This window comes from Lemur catta, chromosome 2, assembly GCF_020740605.2.
Source record: "Lemur catta isolate mLemCat1 chromosome 2, mLemCat1.pri, whole genome shotgun sequence".
Lineage (NCBI taxonomy): Eukaryota > Metazoa > Chordata > Mammalia > Primates > Lemuridae > Lemur > Lemur catta.
Genome location: NC_059129.1, coordinates 42,458,936 through 42,484,342, shown reverse-complemented (window position 1 = coordinate 42,484,342; position 25,407 = coordinate 42,458,936). Strand labels below are relative to the sequence as shown.

Below are 25,407 nucleotides of genomic sequence, written 5' to 3'. Positions count from 1 at the left end.
ATTGCTCCAATTTTATGAATAAGATGAGATCAGGCATTTGTCCACTTCACACTATAAACCTGTCAATATGAAAATGTTGATTCTAGGGTAATGATAAACATTACCAAATAAAAGTGTATGTAAGATATACATTAAAATACATAGACTAATTCAGCATAGCAGGGGGAGATGGTAAAAGAAATCTCTCCGATCCTCATTCTTTGCTAAGCAAATCCTAGGGAGAACCAGCCAAACTCCTTGGGTGGGTTCCTCATGCATCTGCCCCCCAGGCATCTTTCATGTTGTGACTCACCCCTCTCTGTCTCACAGCCCCACCCCTGACCGTGAGCAGAATCATCCAGGGCAGGGAAAGGGCATGTCACACAGGCTCAGAGGCACAGATCCCAAACCACCCAGCGTTCAGGGCCCTCAGGACAACCCTTCATCGCACTTGGACCGCGTACTATACTCCTGCCCCGGCTGCTGCGGGGAGGCTGAGACGGCCTCATAACTAGAGGCAAACTCACATGTTTACTTCAAAATGGCTTAAAAATGAATATGTCTTTACTGAAAACTCTTGACGAGGTATCAGGGAGTTGATTACATTTCATACACCCAAGTAACCTGCAAACCCTCTTTACACTTCCCAACTCAGACCACCTTGGCTATGATTTCTGGTCTCTTCCAGCACTCTGGGCCACCAAAAATTTCAAAAGCCAATCTTGGGCACTCTACTTTCCTTCTTGTCTCCTCTCTCTTCCCTACCTAATCTTTTCTTCCCTGATGTGCTTCCCACTCCTTCTCAACTAAACAATTTTAACCTCCCTAGGTTTCTCCTTTTAAAATCTTCACACATTATCCCTAAAAAACCCAACCAAGAGCCAAGCCCATCAAGCAAAACAAGATTCTCCTAAATGAAGAGAAAATGGTTGTGAACAATTATAAGTTGCTTTTTTGTCCCTCTAACACAAACACATACACAGAATTTTGCATATAATTTCAGTTGGCTCACAGACCCCACCTCAGGGCCGTAAACATCCTAGAGGCTCTGGTCCCCACTTTAGAACATTTGCTCTAAAGCAACCAGTTCCTCAGCACGCAAGGAGGCTTGGAAGAAGAAACTTAGCTTGGACAGTGAGTCAGGGCATAGAAAGCCAAGAGAAGACCAATATTCCAGAGGCAGAGGACCAGGAAGAAACAGAAAAACCAAAATCAGACCAAAAAGCATAGGAACTTTGGGGTAAGAGGAATACAGAACCAAGGAAGACCCGACCCCTGAAAGCACAAGCATGATTCCTAAAATCCTCAGACCAGCAATTCCTGTTCTACGCAGTCATTACCCGGCTCCAGCTTTTCTCACAGCTGAACTGTCCATTGTCACTGCACCAAGAAGTGTAAGTTGACCGTGGTGTTCTCAGAGGGTGTTGCTAACCCTAAGTGACCTGCAGTAGACGAAGGGCCAGAATGGGGGCAGGTCTGTGTTCCCAAGGAGGCGATCTTGCAGTCTTCCGATGGAGGCTACAAGAGTGACAAAGAGAGCAGGGACAACAATCCCATCCTGGGGTGCGGACCACTGACAGAGAAGAGGACAGGACAGAGGGTGGGGGAGGTGAGGCCAGAGGAAATAGCAGAGTCACTTCCCTGCGTACAGCTGGGCCTTCCTCCAGGCTGAAAGGGAACACACCCTGGTGAGACCTCAGCCAGAACAAGCCTGCTCGGGGTGATCCTACTGGCTCTTGCCTCCCTTTGTTCCAAAGGCGAGACCCCCATAGGAGGAGAGGCTGGACAGCAGGTGCAGTGGGAAATTCCCTGGACACAGGTCAGGAACCTGCATCACAGGCCGGGTCCACCCTTGTCCAGCTAGTGCATGAATTTTGGCTGTCAAATAGCTGTCTGTGCCTCAACGACCTCGAAAATTCACATTCTATCTTCAGTTGTGCTGCTGAGAATAAAAAATTATACTACGTGTGGAAATATTTAGGGAATAGAATTTCAATTACTCCATAATTGTAAGAAAGCATTATTATACCCAGTATTTTTCTGGCAGATTTGGAAAATTACCAGAAAGGAAGAATGATTTGAGGATAGGATGTGAGGTGACATCTGGGTGAAAAAGTCGCCAGCCTTTCACAGACAGACTGTTTCTAAAGAGAAGCTTCTGGGGAGCAGTTGGCTCACCCCTCATGCTCCCACATGTGGTCAGCAGCCCAGTCCTGTCCTCATCGCTTTCAGATCAGCACCTTCAGGAGCTGGACAGAACAGACTCGCCGGACGGTGTTGTGTTGTGTTGCGTTGTGTTGTATTTCATAGAGACAGGGTCTTGGTATGTTGCTCAAGCTGGTCTCAAACTCCTGGCCTCGAGCAATCCTCCCAAAGTGCTAGAATTACAGGCGTGAGCCACGGTGCCCACTGGGTGGTGTTTTGGGGTAGGGGGGAGGCAGGAGGTCACACTCCTGAACTTAATGACCAAATTTATTTACATAGCTCATTTCATGAAACATCGGAGCTTCTGGCTTTTGGCTTTCAGGTTCGGACTGAGAGCTAGAAGCATTGAAGACAAAAAAACCTAACAGTATGGTGGACAGGCCAGGGTTGGAATAGACCCAAGATGCATAACAGACTCCAGGGGTCACCATCCCACCCAGGTTCCCAAGCACTGGGCAAGAAACAGCTGCCCAGACGTGGGAGAGCCCGTGGAGCAGGGTTCCACCTCCAACCAGCTTCCACTTCTGTCCCTGGGGAGGGGGGGTCCACATGTCTGTGCCTAGATAGAAATAAGGAGAAGGGATACCTGGGTGTAGGTGGGACAAGAGGCCAAGGGACATGCGGAGAGTCACTCACCAACCAGGCAAGTTTCCTTCCTCCAGTCTGAAAGGTAACACAAGGAAACAGGTAAGCTAAGAACCAGAATGTGTCTTACAAAGGGAACACAGAGAGTTCCAAAGGGAACTGTTACTGAGATCTGCCTGGAGTTCCTCTGAAAGAGAGTGCAAAAAAGCATGAACTCCCACCGCTGAGAAAAGGAATGACCGTGCCTGCAGAACCCACGAAAACCCTTTGCTGTATCCTACAGGAGGTTCCACCCCCAGAGCCGCCCGAGCCTGCGCAGCTCCAGCTGTCCTCTCTGGGTCTCCTCAGACACCTGCTCTGGGCCCGGGCCTGGGTCTCCCTGAGAGCCGCCCCACGGACTCTCGGCACCAGCTGCTGCCCTTGCCAGCCTTGGCCCCTGTCCTGCCTTACCGCCAGCCTTCTGCGCCTCCTCCTTTGCCTTCTGGTCCTCCTCCTTAGCCCGGCGCACACTCTCCCGTTCCTGCTGCACCTGCAACTTTGTGGTTTTTTCTCTCTTAATAAAATATCCAGCTCCAAAGAGCAGGAGACCCAACATGACCATGCTCACAGGGAATGCTGGCTTCCAGGGAGAGGCCGGAGGGACGAAGGGCTCTGTGGCCCAGCAGAGACCCAGTCAGGGGCACAGCCCAGGACAGCCAGCCCAGCACACTCAGGGACACCTGCTGTCTCCCTCCAGCCCTGCTGGGAGCAAGGAGCAGCACTGACCTGGGCTGAAAGTGGCCATCGCCTTCTCCTGGCCCAGGATGGGGTTGAGGATGGAGCAGGTCACATTCCCCACACAGCTGTCTCCCACCACCAGAGCGGCTTCCACACTGAACAGCTCCTCAGCGTCTTGGGCATGGGCCTCGGAGAACCCCAGGAACTTCTCTCCACTGAGGTCCCTCCACTGCACCTGGGGCTTTGGGAACCACCCCGAGGCCGTGCTCACCACGTGGACCCCGTCATCCTCTGGCCCGTCGATGCGTACTTGAGGGGCAGAGCCCACCCCTGCGAGAGGGAAGCTATGTAGCCAGGGAGGCCTCCTCGGGCCCCGGCACCCAGCAGTGCCTACGTGTCGCCCAACTCCAAGGGGAGCCAGCCTTGTTGCATTCTGGGGGTCCTGTGGGAAGGACGCCCCCTAGAAGGCTGACGTAATGGCCCTGCCACAGGGAACAGAAGGAAGGAGCACAGGGACAGTCAGCTGTTCTCTCCAGCCACCCAGGTAGAAAGTCTGAGGCTCAGAGGCAGAGGAGGAATTTGGTCCCTGGGTCCCATCTTCACCTCCACTCTCCTCACCTCACACACTCTCCCGGGACGTGGTTTTGCATGGCTTCTGCCTCTCTTGGTAAGTCACCTCCAAACCTGCATAGCTGGGCAACCCGCCTCCAGAACTCCCTTCCCTCACAACCACGTCTCTATGGCGTGCCTCTGCCACGATTCCTCCCATGCGCTTCAAACTCAAAATTCCAGACCTGAATTCGTAATTCTGCCCCATATCCTGTATGTGGATTACAAAAATATGCTCGGTTCTTCACCTTTCTTTGTGTCCAGCTCACCCTCTGCCATGTACTTTTCAGTGACTTCACACTCTGGTCCGGGCTCAGTCATGTGACTTGACTTGGCCAGTGAGAGGTTAGCAAAGGTAACTCAAGCAGAGGTTTGAAAGGCACAGGCACCACTGGTTTTGCCCTCTGCTAATTCCCCGGGAAGGACAGCGTGGGCTGGCCACTGGGGGATGGGACTCATGGAACATGGCCTGGCCACCCAGCCTTTCCAGCTGAATCTGCTGTACATTAGCCAACATCCAATTGGCCACCAAAAATGTAAACAAACCCAGCTATGGTCCTCATGGTGACCTCTTCAGCTGACCAAAGCTGTACGAGTAAGCTCAGCTGAGATTAGCCAAGCCCAGTCCAGACTCATTGAACTCCCCTCATGCCCAAATTAAATGTTTATTGCTATATGCCACAGAGACTCTGTGACTGTTCATTTCACAGCATTTGGCCGGGTGTGGTGGCTCACGCCTGTAATCCTAGCACTCTGGGAGGCCGAGGCGGGAGGATCACTAGAGGTCAGGAGTTTGAGACCAGCCTGAGCAAGAGCGAGACCCCGTCTCTACTAAAAATAGAAAGAAATTAGCTAGACGACTATATATATATATATATATATACATATATAGAAAAAATTAGCCAGGCATGGTGGTGCATGTCTGTAGTCCCAGCCACTCGGGAGGCTGAGTAGGATCGCTTGAGCCCAGGAGTCTGAGGTTGCTGTGAGCTAGGCTGACGCCACGGCACTCTAGCCCAGGCAACAGAATGAGACTCTGTCTCAAAAAAAAAAAACATTTCACAGCATTTGACAGCAACAGATAACTGAAGCATAATTGGCAACCTTTCTACCACTAAACAAGTGGCCAAAACAAACCCCTGGGACTCTCTGAAGTCCCCCCTTGCCCCTCCAAACTCTCTGTGTCCCCAGATCTACTCTTAAGGCCTGGCACATTTCAAGGGCTCTATATATTTGTTTGTATTTATTTATTTGTATGAATAAGTAAATGAGTGAATGAATGTCCTTCTACTTATCTATATATGAGGGGCTATTCAAAATGAGGTTCCTCCCAACTCCAACACTCCAGGACTCTAGAATACCAATCAAGTCACCAACCTGCCACCTTCAGGTCCGAAGTGGCCTCTTCATAGAAGGCTCCCTTTTTGAAGAAGCAGGTGTGCAGCCCATGGGCAGAAGCGCGGACCTTGTGGATGCGCACGGCAGCCTCCCCCTCGGTGAGGAAGTCCCTCACCAGCGAGGTCCGCCCTGCGTACTGGGCCATTTGCTCCTCATTCTGCTCCCGTCCGTTCCGATAGACACCGCGTCTGAGAACTTGCTGCGGAACCACCTCAGCTCCATGTTCTCCGCAGCCCACCAGGTAATAGGTTAGGTTAGTCGCTGCCAGGTAATAGGTTTAGTGTTATGCTGATGGACCAGGTGTTAGGTTAGTAATATGCTGATGGGCCAGGTGTTGGGTTAGTAATATGCTGATGGACCAGGTGTTAGGTTAGTAATATGCTGATGGGCCAGGTGTTAGGTTAGTAATATGCTGATGGGCCAGGTGTTGGGTTAGTATTATGCTGATGGGCCAGGTGTTGGGTTAGTATTATGCTGATGGGCCAGGTGTTGGGTTAGTATTATGCTGATGGGCCAGGTGTTGGGTTAGTATTATGCTGATGGGCCAGGTGTTAGGTTAGTATTATGCTGATGGGCCAGGTGTTAGGTTAGTAATATGCTGATGGGCCAGGTATTAGGTTAGTAATATGCTGATGCGGGTCTTCCGTGAGGGGTGGGGGTCTCAGGTGGCCGCTGTGCTGAGTAATAGAGGGGGGTTTTCCTTATCAGCGGAGGCTGGAGAGGCCCGTTTTACCCTGACAGGCTGATTCTCACTGTCCCCAGGATGCCGGACACCCTTTTCCTCTCCTGCCACAGTGTCCTGTCCACAGGAAGGGCTGCAGCTGAAGCCCGAGGCCAGCAGCCCTGCACTCTTGTGACCATCTTCAAATCATCAGGCCCACCGCCCGCTGGGGGTCATCTTACTCTGAATTTACATATTTATTCCATGAATATTTTAGTATAATACTGTGAGGGTCTCACCGTGCTCGCTTTACAGCTGAGAGGCAGGGGCTCAACAGTGTGAGGAAACCCGCCCGGGGTCACACAGTCCTGTGGCCAAACTGCCGGGCCAGGCTGCACCCAGCCCAGTGGGCTCCGCGGCCGCCAGACTGCGGGCAGCAGCCGCAGGGCAGCTCAGCGGTGGCCGGGCAGGGAAGGCGGAGAACATACTGAAACTTCTATTGTAAAAGCTCTAATCTTTTTTTTTTTTTTTTTTTTTTTTTGAGACAGAGTCTTGCTTTGTTCCGGGCTAGAGTGAGTGCCGTGGCGTCAGACTAGCTCACAGCAACCTCAGACTCCTGGGCTCAAGCGATCCTCCTGCCTCAGCCTCCCGAGTAGCTGGGCCTACAGGCATGCGCCACCATGCCCGGCTAATTTTTTCTATATATATTTTAGTTGTCCAGATAATTTATTTCTATTTTTAGTAGAGACAGGGTCTCGCTCTTGCTCAGGCTGGTCTCGAACTCCTGACCTCGAGCGATCCTCCCGCCTCGGCCTCCCGGAGTGCTGGGGTTACAGGCGTGCGCCACCACTCCCGGCCAAAAGCTCTAACCTTACCCCTGTTAATGTGTTATCTGTGTTCACATAACCTGTACAACGTCTGTACATATTCGTTAGCTGCGTGTCCAAAATATATCACTGAAAGAAGGGTCTGGTCAAGAGTTTGGAGATCCTTGCTCCAAACCTCTGCTCCAGAAATCTTCCCTAAAGCAGCAGGTCTCGGAGAAGGAAGCAGGACCAAGATGCAGCAGCTGCCTGGGAGGCGCCAGAAAGGGCGCTCGGCGGGTGAGGGAGTAACCGGCGGGCGGCGGGAAGGCGCCCAGGTGCTCGGGCCGGCGTTCCTCGGCCTCTGCTGCCCCCGTGTGGCCAGCACGTGGCAGACAGAAAGGGAGCCTCGGCGCAGGAAGTCCGCAGGGAAGGATGGAAGGATGCAGAAAAGAAATCTTAGAAATGTGGAAGGAGCGAAGGAAACCAGACACAAAGACCACACGCTGTAGCATTCCAAATATATGAAGGCGAAGACGAGGCAGAGCAAATCTGTGATGACAGAAGTCCAACGAGGAGGGAGTAGCGAGGACAGCAAGGGACTGCAGGGGCGGTGAGAATGCTCCGTATTTTGATCTGGAAGGTGCTTACTTAAGTGTATGCATAGGTAAAAAATTATCATGCTGGACACTGAAGATTAGTGCTCTTTATTCTATATAACCTCAATTTAGAAAAAAATTTTTCAAAAATCAAAAAAGGCTGACGGAGCTGGAAGCCGGAGGTCACTGTGGTCAGAGAACAAACTCTGGAGTGGGACCACCTGGTCCAAATCCCACCTCTCACTTGGTAGTTACGGGACCTGGGCACATTTCTCCCTGCTCTGGGCCTCTGTGCCCACCTGTGAAACACAGGTAACCTGAGTGCCAACCTCAAATGGCTCTGTGCAGATTACATGACTTGATTCAAATAATTATTCACTTATAATTTTTCGCTTATTGTTGTACTATACTTATTAGCTTTTATTCATATTCATTTATCAAGACAACTGAGTTCCTGGGCAGGCGCAGTGGCTCACACCTGTAATCCTAGCACTCTGGGAGACCAAGGCAGGAGGATGGCTTGAGCTCAGGAGTTTGAGACCAGCCTGAGCAAGAGCCAGATCCTGTCTCTATTAAAACGAGAAAAAAAAAAAAAATCACCAGGCACGCTGGTGCCCACCTGTAGTCCCAGCTACTGAGGAGGCTGAGGCAAGAGGATGCTTAAGCCCAGGAGTTTGAGGTTGCTGTGAGCTACGATCGCACCACTGCACTCTACCTGGGGTGACAGAGCAAGACGTTGTCTCAGGAAAAAAAAAAAAATTAAATTCAAAAAAGAAAGCTGAGTTCCCACAGAAGGACGTGGGGGACAATGCCAGTGTCTCTAAGCACATTCATCTATCCCGCATTGCTCCCCAATCTCACTGCTGCCCCGAGAACAAGGAGGGTGACCCCCCACTCACAACACACACACTGCTGCGTCCCTGTCTTTGCAAAAGGCCCAAGCCAGACCTTGGCTCTGCCGTTTTCCCCCAGACCAAAAGCTTTGCTCTGCCTACCAACCCCTCCCCTTCACAGTGTCCCTACTAGGAGGTTACAATCCCTGCACAACTTGTTTAGTGAGCATTAATTGACAGCCAGCTGCATGCATCTGGGGAACACAACAGAAAAACCCCCTGCCCTGAGCAGCCTCACAATCTGACCAGCTGACAGGACACACGCTGGGGAAAATAAAAACCGGGGAGGCCAGGGGGAAAGGAGTGGAGGGGCTTCTGTCCTGGGCAGAGGAGCTAGCGAAGTGCCCTCAGTTTCCCAGCTCTGACCCAGACAAGATTCTGAATTCCCTGGAACAAAGCTGGAAATGGCTGGCTGACGCCTGACCTCTCTGGGACGACGTCTTCCTCACTGACGTGACAGCTTCCTTGCTGAGGAGACACTGACTCTGAGAGAGTTGGAACCAGGGGTTCACAGGTGCAGGGTCAATGAAAGGCCGAATCCCAGGAGGGCGGGAGAGGAAAAGGAAGCTGAGGGCTCTGCCCTGCAGTTCCTGCTGAGAAAGAGCCCTGTCCTGAGACAGGAGAGCACGTTCCCCACCCCACGGGACATTCAGCCCCTGCCTACCCCCAGCTCCCAGGGCCAGAGAGGGAAGAGAGGAATGAGAGGTGGAGGGTCCCCGCGGGGAGCTGTCTCCCACCGAGAAGGTCCGACCACACAGTTGTAAGGAAGGTGCTGTGTACCAGGTGAGGGAAGCTGCAAGGGGTGCGCAGGCAGCAGAGGCCATTATCCCTGTTGAAGGGGCACGGGGAGGAGGAGGCAGGGACAGGCTGCTGCAGGGAGGCCGAGGGAGGCAGACACTGACCGCAAGGAGGAATGCCCTCCCCTCTCCTTGCACTGCCGTCCCCACAGCGCGGCCATTGGCCCAACCCCCAGAAGCGGCAGCAAGGGAGCCCCAGGGTGAACTGTCCTCACACGTCAGTCTCCCAGGTCACAGAGCAGGGAAGGAAAGGATGGAGAATGGATGGGGGCGGGGACAGACAGAGAAGAAACAACACAGAAAAGGACACGGTCAGAGGCCTGGGGAAGGCTGGGCAGGTAATGTGAGAATTCCCACCCGATACCTTCCCAGGTTACTGCCAGATGACAACCCTCCACCCGCAACAATGAAGACACCAGTGACCTACCCAGGGCCAAGGCCAGTGAGCGGAGAATCGCGTGCCTGGGGAGGCGAGAGGTGGGCGGGCAGACCAGGGCAGCTCTGAAGCGGGGCAGGAGAAAGGGAAGGCACCGGGCTCTGTCCCCACAGCAGAGCCCTTGATGTCAGCAAAGCCCTTGATGTCTCCGTCCAGAGGCCAGCCCACCCTGGGGGCCAGCGGAGCCCCTGCCTCCTCTCCCGCTCCACCCACTGTGCTGCCCGAGCTGCCAGGAAGAGAGGAAGCTCCGTGAAGCAAGGCTGTCTCTAGGAGGGAAAGGCAGAGGGGAGGACAGGAAGACCTTCTGTCCCCGTAAGATGCTGTCCCACCATCAGGCAAGCAGGGAACGGGCAGAGTGTCTCCCTGCCCATTTTGACCTCCTTCCGCTCGACAATCCCCAGAATATTTTGGTTTCCTTCAAGCCCCAGGAGCACCCGTCAGGGGCCTTCTGAAAGGCGGGAGAATGGAGCGACGCCCGGATGTCCAGGCTGTCTTGGCCCACCTTGTGCTGCTATAACAGGGTACGGCAGACATCACAAAACAGAACAGAAATTTATCATTTCACTTTCTGGAGGCTGGGAAATCCCAAATCCAAAACCCAAAAGGCACCGGCAGGTTTGGTGTCTGCTGAGGGCTGCTGTCAGCCTCCAGCATGGCGCCCTGATGCTGGGTCCTCTGGAGGGACAGACACTGTGTCCTCACACGGAGGAAGGTACAAGGCAGCAGGGAGGAACCCCTTCCACCAGGTCCTTTTATAATGACATTAATCCATTTATGAGGGCGAAGCCCCAGTGACCTAAGCCCCCGAAAGGCCCCCACCTCCCAACACTGTTGCACTGGGGATTAAGTTTACAACCCATGAATTTGGGGGACACATTCAGACCCTAGCATGGCCTAAGCAATGGGGTACTGGCTTTGCCAAGATCGGGGGAAGGAGCTGCTGCAGGCAATCAAGATTTGGGGTTTAGAGATGTTTCAGTTCTGTTCCCTGCTAGACATCTTGGTGGAGGAGGTGGGTCTGAGGCCCAAGGAGAGGTCTGGGCTGGAGACACCCATTGTGTAGCTACAGCTTCTTCCCAGAGCTGCCGCAGGGCATGCTCAGGCCACCTCCCACCGCACTCACAGTTTAATTTGTTCTAATTGTCTGCCTCTCCCACCTAGATTGGAAACCTTGGAGGGCAGGGTGTTGGGGACCAGAGATCCTTCAGGGCAGGCACTCTGCTCATGCCCCAAGCTAGGCCAGGCCTGAGGCCCCATGAGGAGGGCAGGTGAGGGACGGGCAGCTCTTGGCCCATGACTGTGCCAGGTTGAGGACCCAGGACCCAAGGAAGTCCCTCCCAGCCTCACCGTCAGCACAGGCTGTGGATTGGACATTTTACCTCCTTTGGTGTTTACCAAACACCCAGGGAGGGTCCCTTGTGAATAGAACAGGGCAGCCCAGTCAGTCTCACTGCTGTGAGTCTCACCACCTCAGGCTGCCGTCAGCACATACTGCAGCCTCCACCCTGCCCACACTGCGCTTCTTGGGGTCTTCTGACCCCTCACTGCGTCTGCCCCTTCACCCATGCAGACAGCACGCCTAGACAGGTCTTGCAGCCCCAGCCAACCACACTCTATTATCTTCCCCCACTCTCCTACCCGAACCCCACCCCACCCAGGCCCTTGAGCCCCAGCTACCTACTGCCTTAGGGCCTCTTCCTAATGTGGAGGAAACGCTGACCCCGCTGAAAGCACATGCCACAGTCCTCAGCCCTTAGCAAGTATTCCGTAAAGTTTGGCAAGAGAGGCAGAAACACAAAATATACAGACCCCTGAGCCCTGTGGATCTACTGGGGCTTGGGGACATTTTCTAAAGGCCAAGCACTTGCGTTGCTTATTTTACTTATCCTGTCAATCATTCTTGTACTTATAAATTTTTGAACTTAACTTTTTAAATATAAAAATTATATTAAATATATTTTAATAGATCCTTTCCTTATACTAGATCCTAGCACATGATTTCTCTTTTTTTTTTTTTTTTTTTTGAGACAGAGTCTTGCTCTGTTGCCCAGGCTAGAGTGCCATGGCGTCAGCCGAGCTCACAGCAACCTCAAACTCCTGGGCTCAAGTGATCCTCCTGCCTCAGCTTCCCGAGTAGCTGGGACTACAGGTGTGTGCCACCACGCCCGGCTAATTTTTCTATATATATTTTTAGTTGTCCAGCTGATTTCTTTCTATTTTTAGTAGAGACGGGGTCTCGCTCTTGCTCAGGCTGGTCTCAAACTCCTGACCTCGAGTGATCCTCCCGCCTCGGCCTCCCAGAGTGCTAGGATTACAGATGTGAGCCACCGTGCCCGGCCGATTTATTTTTTTCTTATAAGAAATCATGTGCTGGCCAGGCATGGTGGCTCACACTTGTAATCCTAGCACTCTGGGAGGCCGAAGTGGGAGGATCACTCGAGGTCAGGAGTCTGAGACCAGCCTGAGCAAGAGCGAGACCCCGTCTCTACTAAAAATAGAAAGAAATCAGCTGGCCAACTAAAAATATATATAGAAAAAATTAGCCGGGCGTGGTGGCGCACGCCTGTAGTCCCAGCTACTCGGGAGGCTGAGGCAGGAGGATCTCTTGAGCCCAGGAGATTGAGGTTGCTGTGAGCTAGGCTGACGCCACAGCACTCACTCTAGCCTGGGCAACAAAGCAAGACACTGTCTCAAAAAAAGAAAAGAAAAGAAAAGAAAGAAAGAGAGAGAGAGAGAGAGAGGAAGGAAGGAAGGAAGGAAGGAAGGAAGGAAGGAAGGAAGGAAGGAAGGGAGGGAGGGAGGGAGGGAGGGAAAGGAAGAAAGAAGGAAAGAAAGAAAGAAAGAAAGAAAGAGAAGAGAAAGAAAGCACTCATTTGTAATGTCTTTTTTTCCCATAGTTTCTAAATTTAAAAGGGAGATTGGACCATTGTCAATCCATGATTATATGTGTTTGGTAAAAATTTTAAAGTCTTTTCTCAGGGTTAATTGTCAGTCTTCCTGGGAAAGGGATAATCTGTAATGTTGCCCCAGCCCAGGGTCTCGGAGGACAGTGGCTGACACTAGCCACGTCCCCCAGGCACCTCCTGGTCCAACTCCCTGCCTCTCGTCCACTGCCTGACCCACAGCAGCCCCCAACCTGCCCTGCCAGAGTCTGACTGCCAAGGTCAGGCTGACTTGGGGAGGACATAGCCTGGCTGGGACAGCAGCCGCTCTCAGCCCCACCTGGGTCCCAGCCCAGGAGAGCCAGATATTTCTCCAGCCCACCCCTCCCAGGCCAGGCTTTCCAGAAGGAACTACTGCGGGCTCACCCAGGGCATCCGCATCGTGAGAGGGGTCAGCTGCACAGCCCCTGCCCGAAGGCCGCGGGGCCCCTCCCTACAGCCTCCACGAGCCCAGAGCAGAGACTGAAACAGAGAGCAGTCGCCCATGTGACGAGTTCCCCAAAATATCCGAGAACAAAGAGCCCAGGCAAAGCTCCTGCTGCCACAGTGGCCTGCGGGCAGAGGGCCAGGGGAGCCGAGAGAGGCGCGGAGAGAACGGCCCGTGCAAGGGGCTCTCTGGGGGGAACCAGCCTTGTCCAATGTCTTGGTCAGCTCGGGCTGCCATAACAAAATACCACACGCTGGGTGGCTTAAACAACAGAAATTAATTTTCTCACAGTTCTGGAGGCTGGAAGTCCAAGATCAAGGCGCCGGTCAGTGGGTTTCTGGCGAGGGCTCTCTTCCCGGCGTGCGGACGGCCACCTCCGCAGCGCTGTGCCGCATGGCCTGGCCTCGGGGCGCAGGGACAGAACTGAAGCTCTGGTGTCTCCTCCGCTTCTACCAAGGGCGCCGGCCCTGGCAGATTAGCCCCCACCCTTACAACGTCACGGAAACTTTGTCACTTCTTCACAGGCCGTATCTCCAAATACAGCCGCGTTGCAGGTTAGGGCTTCGACACAGGAATTCGGAGGCGACACAAACGTTCAGTCCGTAACGTTCACCAAGCCCCAGGACCCAGGAAACAGGAAAACTTCTCTGAAGGGAAAGGGGTCATTTAGGAAACATTAAAGGGAATACATTCATCCTTTTACCAATAAAATGGACAAATCCCGGTGATATTTATAAAGGTTACCATTTCTTGATTACTTATTATGGGCTAGACATTATATTAATATAAATATTATCCCATGTAATTCTCACAAAATCCCTCTCACTAGATTCTTTTCTTTTCTTTCTTTTTTTTTTTTTTTTTTTTGTCCCTTTTTAGTTTTAACAGGTTGGGGGGGTGCGAGTTGTGCCCCGGCAGGTGTGTAGACCCTTCCTTTGCAGAGGAGGGGCTGGGGGAGGCGCAGGTTAGCTGGCCCAGCCAACAGCACATGGATGTGAGCCACTGTGAGCCACAGCGGCGCAGGACTTAAACCCCTAAGTTTAAGTGTTTTTCCCGCTGTGGTATAGTCTTCTTTGCTCGCCAAAAATATTCCTTATCTTTCCTTTGGTTGTAAAATATTTTTTGCCCACAGAGTCAGAAAGATGAGTGACAAAGGCCCAGGGCTTTCAGGGAGGGCTCTAGAAGGGAGGCCGCAGGGCCCTGCCCCGCCCTCCACCCCTGCCCTGCTCTCACTTGTGGCCGCTTCAGCCACATCTGACCGACGGGCAGGACGCTGGGCCCTGGTCTCAGGTGCCACCTCGGCGGGTCGCTCTGCCCCGCTGGGTGCCAGTGCAGAAAGCAGTGAGACCAAGTGAACAGCTTCAAGCCGTGTTCCCCACGACCCCACATGCCGCGGGCACCTCTCAGGGGCACTCCAGATGGGGGGCTCTCAGGAGGGGCCAGACTCAACCACGGCACTGACCCTGTATCTGTTTTCTATTGTGGGATCCCAGTAAGAGTCTGATGGACAAAACTCCTCTACATTTGACGTGATGAAAAGAAAAAGCTTGAAAACCACAGGCAAGACCATCACTAGGAGTCCCTTCAACTCCACAGGCGATCCCTGGGTCACCACCACCTCTCTCACCACCCTGAGAGCACTTGCCCTTTGACCTCATCATCAGGTCACTTGGCATCCATGTAGGAATGGGCTTTCCGTGAGAACAAAGGGTTTTCTTATCCGTGATTTCATTATACAAGAGTTCCAGTCCTAGAGGTTTTATTCATGAAAATTCACTGTTATACTTAAAATGTCAATTAACCAGAAGGATTGACCAGGGTGTCTGATTAACTGAGGGTGTCCTGAAGGTGTTCGACCGTATAAGGATGACATTGCAATGAATATATATAAATTCAACGAAGACAGGGAGGGTTTTGCTCAGCGCAGGCTAGACAGTTATTTTGGTTGACTGACTGCTTGAATGAATGAATGAGTACATGGGCTTTCTCTCCGGTAGTCAGGGGTCATGCAGGGCCTCAGCTGCACTGCAGTACAAGCAGCCATCCAGGGTCACCCTCAGCTGCTCCTGTTGCCAGCATGTAGCAGCCTTCCAGCCACTCCCTCCCCTCACCATTCATCAAAAAGTTCAACCCCCCAGCCTGAGCAAGAGTGAGACCCCGTCTCTACTAAAAATAGGAAGAAATTATCTGGCCAACTAAAAATATATAGAAAAAAAAAAATTAGCCGGACATGGTGGCGCATGTCTGTAGTCCCAGCTACTCGGGAGGCTGAGGCAGGAGGATCGCTTAAGCCCAGGAGTTTGAGATTGCTGTGAGCTAGGCTGACGCCACGGCACTCTAGCCAGGGTGACAGAGCGAGACTCTGTCTCAAAAAAAAAAAAAAAAAAAGTTCAGCCCCTGGGTCAGTCTTTCTCTTCATCCCTCTCCTGCTACCATTCCTGGTAGCTGCTCCATCGACCAACACATTCCACCCAACACCTTGGCCTCTCACCTTGACCTCTTGACCCTCTTGCCTCCAATGATGTTGTCCTTGGCCTACTGCAGCCAGTGACTCCATAGTCACACCTTGACTTTGTCATTATCTGTACCTGCAACCTCCGCATGATCTCAATTTTAAGTGTCCCACACTGAGCTCATGATTTCCTGTGCTTGCAGATCACTTCCCCTGGTACCCTCCTCCCCAGCAATTTTTTCATTTCTCATACCTCCAATACCTCTGACCCCGATAGTATGAGATCCTGTCCCCTTCCAACCTTATCCCACACAGATTTCAAGGCCAACTGTTGTGATAGGTACCCTGCATGCTCAACTCTCATTTCCCGCCCTCCATCATCCCTACCTGGCAAAAGCCCAGCTCTGGCTAAACCCAACTTCCCACCTACTCCATGCCTGCATCCAGGCAGCTGAAGCAGTTGGATAGTACCCAACCATGGGCTGGATACATCAGCTCACACCTATAATCCTAGCACTTTGTGGGGCTGAGGTGGGAGGATTACTTGAGGGCAGCAATTCAAGACCAGGCTGGACAACATAGCAAGACCCTGTCTCTACAAAAAATTGAAAAATTAGCCAGCCATGGTGGCACACACCTTTAGTCCCAGCTACTCGGGAGGATGAGGCAGGAGGATCACTGGAGCCCAGGAGTTTGAGGTTGCAGTGAGCTATGATGACACCACTGCTCTCCATCCTGGACACGAGAGCAAGACCCTGTCTCAAGAAAAAAAAAGAAGAAGAAGAAGAAACTCAACCATACTCATTGAACATTTCAAACTTCAAGTGGGCCATTAGAAGTACCTAGCATTTTCCTGGCCACTCACTCAAACTTTGACGCAACCATTTCACACTTCTTGTCCTTCATTACACAGCCTCCCTCCTCCTCACTTTCAACTGATAGCCAAGCCCTGCTCGAACACTGGGCCCTTCGCCTCTCACCTTCTCAAGGGCACTCCTCCAGCAACACCCCTCTCCTGCACACGACCTTTCCCTCTGCAGTGGGTCACTCCCATCAGCAAGCAAGTGTGTTATTCCTCCTACCTTAGAAAACAAAAAATAAATAAGTGCAAACCTTCCCAAGCACCCAAGTCGAGGTCTCCTAGTACTATTTCCACTAAAAAGGAGCTTAGAGCTGTATATGTACAAGATGAGCCTGACCATCTTATCACCAGAAAGGAAGGAAGCCATCAAAGGTATTGGTGCCAGAGGAGGGATGGGAGGAGGAAAAAAAAGATACTAGTACTGTGTCAACTTGGGGCTCACACTGGCCAAATATGAGACAAATGGGCATCAGTAAAAATAATAACCACAAGGGATTAGAACACATGAAAATAAACTGATTTGTAGTGATACTAAATAAAGTCATTGGTTACCTTTGGAGGATGCTAGAGAATGAACTCATTATTCTGAAAGCTGGTAAATAAAGGGGACAAAAAAGCATCAGTCTGCCTTTCCTAAATAAACCATGCTAAAATAGTAAACAAGGCATAGTTTTTCTGTATGAACCAATTAAGACAGAAGGACAGAATTAGAATATTCGCATGTTACAACCCCTCAGAGCAGAGTGGGTCTGGGCCATGCTCACCAGTGGCTGGCACCAGCAGTTCCACACGTCCCGATGGCACACCCAGGAGGCAGCCTTGCCAAAACACAGATCATGAGTCATATCAAGTCTTTACATCTAACTAGCAGTTTAAGAAAAAAACGGGGAAGCAGAATGACAGGGCAAACGGTACAGGGATGTAATTAACAAAATTCAGAGTGTGGGAAGTTCTATAGGAAACAAGTCATTTCTTCAACAAATAAATGTCAAAGAAAAAAAGATTGAAAGAGCCTTAAGCTCTGAGTCTAACCATGAGAAAATCACCAAATAAATTCCAAAAGAGGAGCATCCTACAAAATGCCTGACTAGACTCCTCAAAACTATCAAGGGCATCAAAAACAAGGAACATCTGCAAACTGTCACAGTCAAGAGGAGCCCAAAGATACATGACAAATACATGTAATGTGGCGTCTTGGGTGGAAGCCTAGAATAGATAAGAAGACATTAGGTAAAAACTAAGAATATCTGAATACAGTATAGACTTTAATGATAACTTCTCAATACTGATCCATTAATCATAACAAATGTACTGCACTCATGTAAGGTGTTAATAATAGGGACACTGAAAATAGGATACATGGAAATGCTCTGTACTATCTTCTAAAGTTTTCCATAAATCTAAACCTGTTCTAAACAATAAAGTCGATTTTTTTTGTTTGTTTGTTTTGAGACAGAGCCTCACTCCGTCACCCAGGCTAGAGTGCCTTGGCATCATCACAGCTCACTGCAGCCTCCAACTCCTGGGCTCAAATGATCCTCCTGCCTCAGCCTCCCAATTACCAGGGACTGCAAGAACATCCACCACACCCGGATAATTTTTTCTACTTTTTGTAGAGATGGGTCTCACTATGTTGCCCAGGCTAGTCTTGAACTCTTGGCCTCAAGCTATCCTCCTGCCATGGCCTACCAAAGTGCTGTGATTACAGGCATGAACCAACACACCCACCTAATAAATTCTATTTAAAAGAGAGAGACTTCTCTGACTTGGGTAGAGCAAAGGCAACATATGTAACCTAAACATTTTTGCCCCCGTAATATGCTGAAATAAAAAAAAAAGAGAGGCTTAAAACATATATCAACTGAATCCAATACATGGATCTTGCTTCGATACTGATTCAAACAAACTGCATGTATGTGTGGTATGTGTGTGTGTGTGTATACACACACATATATGTTAGATAATTGGAGAAATTTGAACATTGACTGCATATTTGAGAATATTAAGAAATTATTGCAGGGCTGAAGGCAGAAAGGGATGGGTGAAAACCTACGTACAGGTACAGTGAACGCTATCTGGGTGATGGGCACACTTTATAGCCCTGCCTAAAGCATTACAAAAGCAATCCAGGCTGGGCATGGTGGCTGACACCTATAATCCTAGCACTCTGGGAGGCCAAGGCGGGAGGATTGATTGAGCTCCAGAGTTCCAGACCAGCCTGAGCAAGAGTAAGACCCTGTCTCTACCAAAAAGAAAGGAAACAAGAAAACCCACCTGGGTGTTGCAGGGTGCCTGTAGTCCCAGCCACCCAGGAGGCTGAGGCAGAAGGATCCTTTGAGCCCAGGAGTTGCAGGTTGCTGTGAGCTACCATGACACCACTGCACTCTACCCAGGGCAGCAGAACAAGACTCTGTCTCAACAAAAAAACCAAGGCAACTGAGAGCCCCCTCCTCACAACCCCCACCCCTATTTTAAATTTTAAAAAAAAGCAATCCATGTAACCAAAAACCTTTGTACCCCCATAATATTTTCAAATAAAAAAAAAGAAATTATTGCAAATTTTTCAGAAATAATAATGATACTGTGGTTGTTTTTTAAGAGCTTTTATCTTTTACAGATACTGGAATATTTGTGATGAAAATGATGTAATGTAGTATATTTATAAGAGAGAATAAAAACAAAATGCTGGGTAATATCTATCTACCCCATGGATAAATTATATATCAACAGATGATAACTTCTAAGAAAAAATCCGTATGTGTCACATGTGACTGTGACTGTGATAGACCAACGGGGGAGGAAGGCAGGAAGGTACTTCTCATCCCCTTCACTCCATGAGCCGATGGTGTCAAAGGAGACCCGGAGATCTGCAGTTTGTCACGAGACTGTCTGAAAGGCAGCACAGTGAGGGACATGCTGCACGAGCAAATGAAAACTCTGTGTGGGACATGTGTCCCTATTACAGTGCAGTTGCTCCCAGGTAGGTGATCTTTTTACAATAAACGAACTGGACTCGGAGTGACTCGCTAGCTATGGATCCACCAGGAGTTTACTTCCCTTACTAGAAGGACGACTCACCATGAACCAGCACGTCCCCGGTGCAGGTCTCCTGCTGCCATCACCTTCCAACAGGGTAAATTTCTGTGGGACCCCAAAGAGAAGAGGAAGGGCTCAGGGGAAAAGGACTAAGGAAATGACAGTAGTGATCGTACCTTACACTGTTATTGTGCTATGTGTTAATCAGCGTCCTTAGCACTTTAAAAATACTAATTCATTTAATCCTCAGGACACGTCTGTGGGGTGTGACTGTTATCCTTCCCTTTGGCAGAGGATGAATAGGAAGGAAGGTCACAGGACAAAGTGGTGTCGGAGCTGGCTTTGCCCCACAGTCCTGCCCCAGGGCGGGCGGGAAACGGGAGGGAAGTGGAGGCAGCTCAGGGAGAGAGACTGGGGAGAGAGGAGAAGAGTGGGCGGAGTGGGTCACTGGCCCCACGTTTCCAGGAGAGAAGGGGACAGGATTATGTGTCCGTCGGGACACTATGCAAAGTCTCTGGCTTAAATCTGAGCGTCTGCAGCTCCTAGAGAGGTGGCGGGTGGGGAGACCCAGAGGAGAGCAGGTCCAGGGTCACAGGTGAGCCCCGGGCCGGCACTCCCTCTGGTACCTGGAGTCCTCCCTGATCCACCTCAACGACTGGCGTCCTGGAGTCGTCGGCGTCGCCTCCTGCGAGCGCAAGGATCAGAGCGTGAAGCCGCGGGCAGGCGGTGCAGGGTGGGACGGGACTGTGGGCGCCAGGCCCACAGGGAATGGATTACAAAGGGACCTGAGGATCGGGGCAGGTACAGCCACCAGGGCCAGGCCGGTGAGTGACGTCAGACTGCGGGGACAGGTATGGTCCCCCCACCCCACACTAACGCGCCAGGGGCCCCCGGGTGTGGGAGGGCGGGGCCTCACGCGGACCCCTCACAAGGACAAGGGACATTTTGCTTCAGGCTTCTTTCAATCTAGACTGACTTTGGCTGTGACCAATCACAGGGAGGAGGGAGGACACGGGGGTGGGACGGGCCGGGCCACCTGCCTCCCCTCCCCCGCCCCGCCTCGGGCTGACCCCGACCCGACCCGGGTCCGCACCTGCAGATGCTGCGCGGCTGCGCGGTGGCGCCTGCCGGCAGCTTCCTCGGGGGACACTTTCAGTCCGCCCACGACGGCGAGGATTTCATGTCCCTGAACCGGGACCCACAGACCTGGGCAGCGGCGCAAACCGCGGCTTGGAGGATCCCGCGCCTGGAGAGGTTCGGAATCTCGAGGCTACCAGGGAACACGGATGGGTCACTGTGCTAAGTCGCTGCTCAGACACCTGGAGCAAGGCAAGGACACGCCACTGCGGCCAGGTACTGGGGTCCTCCGGGCCGCACGTCAGGACTTCCCCGAGTTGGAGTTATGTCCCCTGGAGGCGACCCTATAGCAGAGAAGAGGGGCCCCAACCCAGCGCCCTCCTCCTCCTCCTCCTCCTCCTCCTAAGCATTTCTCCCTGCCGGGCTGGGGCTCTGCCCAGGCCACTGAGGCTGACCTGGGGGTGGAGGGAGGAGGACAGAGAGGAGGAGTGTGGGAAGGAAAACAGGAAAGGACAGCAGTGACCCGTGTGGCAGTGACGTGCTGGGGTCCAACTGCACCGGGGCTTCTGCTCCTTCCCTGGTCCTTGGCCCCACGGTAAAGGTAACCTTTGGCCCAACCCGAAGCTGAGACACCGGGACAGGGAGTCAGCAGAGACACAGCGAACAAAAGTAGTTCACAGAGCGCCGCCCGGGGCCAATATCAGAACACAGCAGGTCACAAGTATCAGAAAATTTTACATCTAACTCCAAATTAGGAAGAAACAGAAATTTTAAAACTCAAAAATAGTATCTCAGAAGGTGGAGCCAAAATAGTGGCTTAACAGAGATGGGACACATTTGGATAAAAAGAGAATTTGGGATGTGGAAAATTGCTTCTCCTGGAACCTATTTTTAACTTTGAAAATTGCTGTTAGACTCTGGCAAGGAGGCTGATATCCAGGACTGTCGTTTAGTCTCTCCACCCGCGAGAACCCTGCTGTCTACGGCTCAATGCACCTCGACCCCCGACTCCCCTCAGACCAGCCATCAGCACAGGTGACCGTCACCCAGGCCGTAATGGGAGGTCCCCTTGAGGTGCTGGGCCCGGGGCTCCTGCCCAGCAGAGATCACGCTGACCTGGCTGCGGGGCGGGGAGGACCAGGCCCAGGACACAGAGCATGGGGCCCCCGGGCCTGTGGGGACCTGGACCTTCCAGAAGGGGTGGCAGTGGTGGTGCCTCCTGGGGCGGAGCAGAGACCCACCCGCCGCGCAGCACCAGGGGCTGCCCAGGCCCCTCTGCTGAGTGGGGGGGGGGAACCCGTGCACAGGACTGGCGCAGAGGGACTGTTCCGGGTCCCGTGGCAGGCTCAGTTTGACCTGAAGGCCCAGGCCCCTTTCATTCCCTTCTCAGAACCACCTTCCCAGCTCATCTGAACCATCGTGGGAACCCTGCTGGCTTCGCGCTACCTGCTGCTCTGGTCCTTGGAGCTGTGACGTTCCAGAAGAAATTCTCAGCTGTGGAAGGGGCTGGACATGTGGCTTTGCTGCATCTGACCTTGAGGGATCCCACTGAGAGTAGATGACTTGCACGTCACTTCTCCCCGTTCCTGGTGGGGCTGAGGACAAGCCACAGACCCTGAGAGGGGACCAGGCAGACAGGCAGACTGGCACAGAGCTCACTGCCTGGCCAAGTGGCCACTTGCCCCGGGTCAGGAGAGGTTCAGGGTGAGCGAGGAGGCTGCTGGGAACCCGAAGCCTGGCAGCCAGGAAAGCCGAGATCGTGCAGCTGACAGCAGGGGCCGGAGGCTGCAGACCCGGTGGGTCAGCAGTGCTGTCCCCACCGAGCCCCAGGGGCCGGGGGAAGGTCCTTCTCACCAGAGAGCTTCAGCCCTGTGGCCATCTCTGGACTCTATGCCCCGACCCTCCATGAGGACTCCAGACAGTGGAGGTGAAGGTGCCCATGACACCCGGAATCTGGGTCTCACATCATCTGATTGCATTTATTAAAAATGTCAGCCCTTTAGGTTTGATTAAAATATATATATATATATAAAGTTTTCTGACTTTAGTTTACTTATTATTTCAGAATCTTCTCATCCTTTGACTTTACACAATTTCCAAGCCTGAAATTGCTGCACATATTTTGCTGCAAAATAAAGTCATGAATTCAGGTTTTAAAGAGTCATCCTTCCATTTTGTTCATTTCTTGCGAGATATGTAAAACATTAAACCAAACAATCACACAGGATGAATTAATGCATTCGTGCCAGGTATGTGTGGACGGATCCTCCTAGCTGTTTACATGGGAGGAGGAAAGGGGTCCAGCCCCATTCACAGGTGACAACAGCAGGGTAGCGACACTCAGGACATGATACTGGCTGCTCCAGACCCTGAAGGGAAGACCCTTGCTGCAAACAGACACCCAGGAGAGTGACTGCCTGGTCCTGCACTGTCACTTCCTCCTGTCCTGTGTCCTGCATTTAACTCCCTAATCTCAGCTGAGTAGTGACATTAACCAGGTATTCAAGGCCCCTCTCCACCATGGCACGGCACAGGGTCTCCTCTCCTCATAGGAACTCCGAGAGGGGGTCTACTCTGTAAATGCCAGCACGGAAGGGGTGGCCGGGGAAGCCCACCCCTCTCACCCCTGGAGCAGAGAGGGTGGGAGCCACAGTCCTGTGCCCGTCCCGCCCAGATCCTGCCTTCAACGTTGTCTCCTCCTGCAGGCTCTGCCAGGCCCTCTTCACCGTTATTCTCTGGGAGGTGACAGGGTCCCCGAGGCTGGTGTGCTGCTCACAGCTTCCTGAAATGTGCTCCGGGGCCTGATGCCAGCAGGGGCTGAGACAGTGGGGACACTTGGGCTGCAGGGGCCTTTGGGATTTGAGGGTAGGGGATGCTCAGGGTGTCACGACAGAGAGTGGCTGAGCTGAATCTGGTCGTTGTCATCTTGTCCACAGCGTGAGAGCTGCCTTGTGAGGACCAGCAAGACAGACATTGTCCTTGCTGCCCCTTGTCTCTCTGGGGCCCCTGACTCCTCTCCCCCAGCTGCTCAGCTGCTGAGTCTGTCTCCTCCCTGCAGAGCACGTGGAGGGCGTAGGGAGAGGGGCCCAGTCCCCCGATCACCCAGTGTCCAGGCTGTGGGACCCATCCCTGGATCAACCTGCCTTTTCTGGGAATGAACGGGTTAAAGTGTGTCGCTCCCAGATCTCCCTGTGACTTCCCTGTCCTAAATAGCCACGCTGCCCTATCAGTTATTGTTCTCATTTCCTCTCTGAAGACGTGGTAGAATAAGAGCGTAAACTCTCTCTGGATTCTGAGTATGTGCTATGCTGAGGCGGGGACAGGTGGGGACAGGGGCGGGAGAGGGCAGGGGTTGAGTGGGGATTGCCTCTCTCTGTGCCCAGTAAAGTTCCCGCTCGAGGTTTCCTGCCTGTTGGTCTGGGACCCCTGGTGCTGTGACTGGTACCCGTTCTTTAGGGGGCAGGTGCGGCTCCAGGTCAGAGCCTCACACGCCTGCCCTGTGGGCCAAGCCATTCTCCAACCCCGTGGGGGTCAACGGGGGGAATGGCAGGTCTCAGTCCTGCCCTCAGCTCCCCTCTTTCTGTGTATCTTATGTTTAGATGTGATCCCTGTCATCAGGGCTTTATCTGAGTATTATTTCGCAGATCTACTGTCATTCGGCTCTGGCCGTGCTGCGTCTCACACTGACATTTTGTCTCGTTTTTGTCCCCTGACGGCCCAGGGCAGCCTCTGCACATGCGGCTTCCCAGATGCTGCGAGCTGGCTGTTCCCACCTCTGCCCACTTTCCTGCTTGTTTGTGAAATACTCCTCTTTTCCCCACATTTACTGTGGTAGCCAAATTTTGGATTTAGCATAGGGAAGAGATATGTTAGTTCCAGACATAAACGTGCGAATTCTTAGCAGTTCCCCACGAACACGCTGTGATCAGTGGGGTCCTGGCAGGAAAGAGAGGGCACAGCCAGGGGTGGCTGGGAGTCTGGGAGGCGGCAGGATTTACAGAGGTGCTGGAGGGTTATGAAAACCACGAGAGCCGCTGAGGCTTCCAGAACTATCTATAGCAGGAAACGGTTTTGGTCTCTGCGCTTGAAGTGGCAGGGAAGGAGCAGTCGTAGGACTCGGGACTCTGTGTCTGCGGGTGGGGGCACCCAGTCTGCTTCCTGCTGTAGGGAGAAGAGTCCCTGGTTCCTGAATAAAAGCCCTGAGCTTGCTCCCGCTCATCTGCTGGCAGTCAGCTCTTAACAGGAGAGTCTGTGGAGAGCTAGAAGCGCCCCCACAGCTGGCCTGGGGGGTGCCCAGACCCGTGATCGTGTCTGAAGCCTTTGGCAGCCCCCCCCCCCATGGCGGTGTCCCTTCCTGGGCTTTGTCCCCTCCGTCTCTGCAGAAATCGTGCTGGTTCTCTCCTCCCATCCCATGCTTAAGGGTGGGGTGCGGACGGACGCCCCCCCTCCCCCTGGTGTTCACAACAGAGCCCTGGTGTCAGGGCTGTGCCCTCTCCCCCTTCACCCCCAGGCCTCCTAGGGCATCACTGTGGGCTTCAGCCCCATCCCCAGGGGCTGTCGTGTTTTGGGGGAAAGGCGGTTACTTTCCTTTGTATAAAGCGGAGGCAAATGGACGAGGGCAGTTGGGTTAGGGTCCCTTCAGAGGATTCGTGGTCAGGGCAGCGTGACACCTGCTCTCGTGGACTGTCCTCAGTGAAATATCAGCGTGAGCCCTTCCCCCCGCCCCACCCCGCTCCAGGGAGGTTGCTGTCCTCCCGCAGTGCACCTTCGGACACCACATCGCCATTTAACAGGTGTGTCTGCCCATTAAGTATCCCTCTGACAGTGTCCCCAGGGCACTCACACCTGGCAAGTGGCCCCAGAATCAAGAGCCCCTTAGGGCTGAGCCCGCACAGCCAGTGGAACACCTGGAAGGGCAGTGGCATTTCA

The 25,407-nt window shown here is 52.6% G+C and overlaps 2 long non-coding RNA genes across 3 annotated transcripts; one reads left to right on the top strand and one right to left on the bottom strand.

Annotated features, from left to right (window-relative positions):
* Positions 1–2,368: 2,368 nt before the first annotated feature.
* Positions 2,369–4,885, bottom strand: LOC123631789. The gene is made up of 4 exons (XR_006733227.1): positions 3,535–4,885; positions 3,220–3,298; positions 2,821–2,847; positions 2,369–2,388 (listed from the first exon to the last, which is right to left on the bottom strand). It is a non-coding gene; the product is annotated as an uncharacterized LOC123631789 (long non-coding RNA).
* Positions 4,886–19,684: 14,799 nt separating this feature from the next.
* On the top strand, positions 19,685–22,586 carry LOC123631787. Of its 2 annotated transcripts, none has more exons than XR_006733225.1 (4): positions 19,685–20,225; positions 20,501–20,754; positions 21,393–21,513; positions 21,869–22,586. It is a non-coding gene; the product is annotated as an uncharacterized LOC123631787 (long non-coding RNA). The 2 variants fall into 2 exon arrangements; XR_006733224.1 differs by having other exon boundaries at positions 19,685–20,252.
* The last annotated feature ends 2,821 nt before the right edge of the window (positions 22,587–25,407 follow it).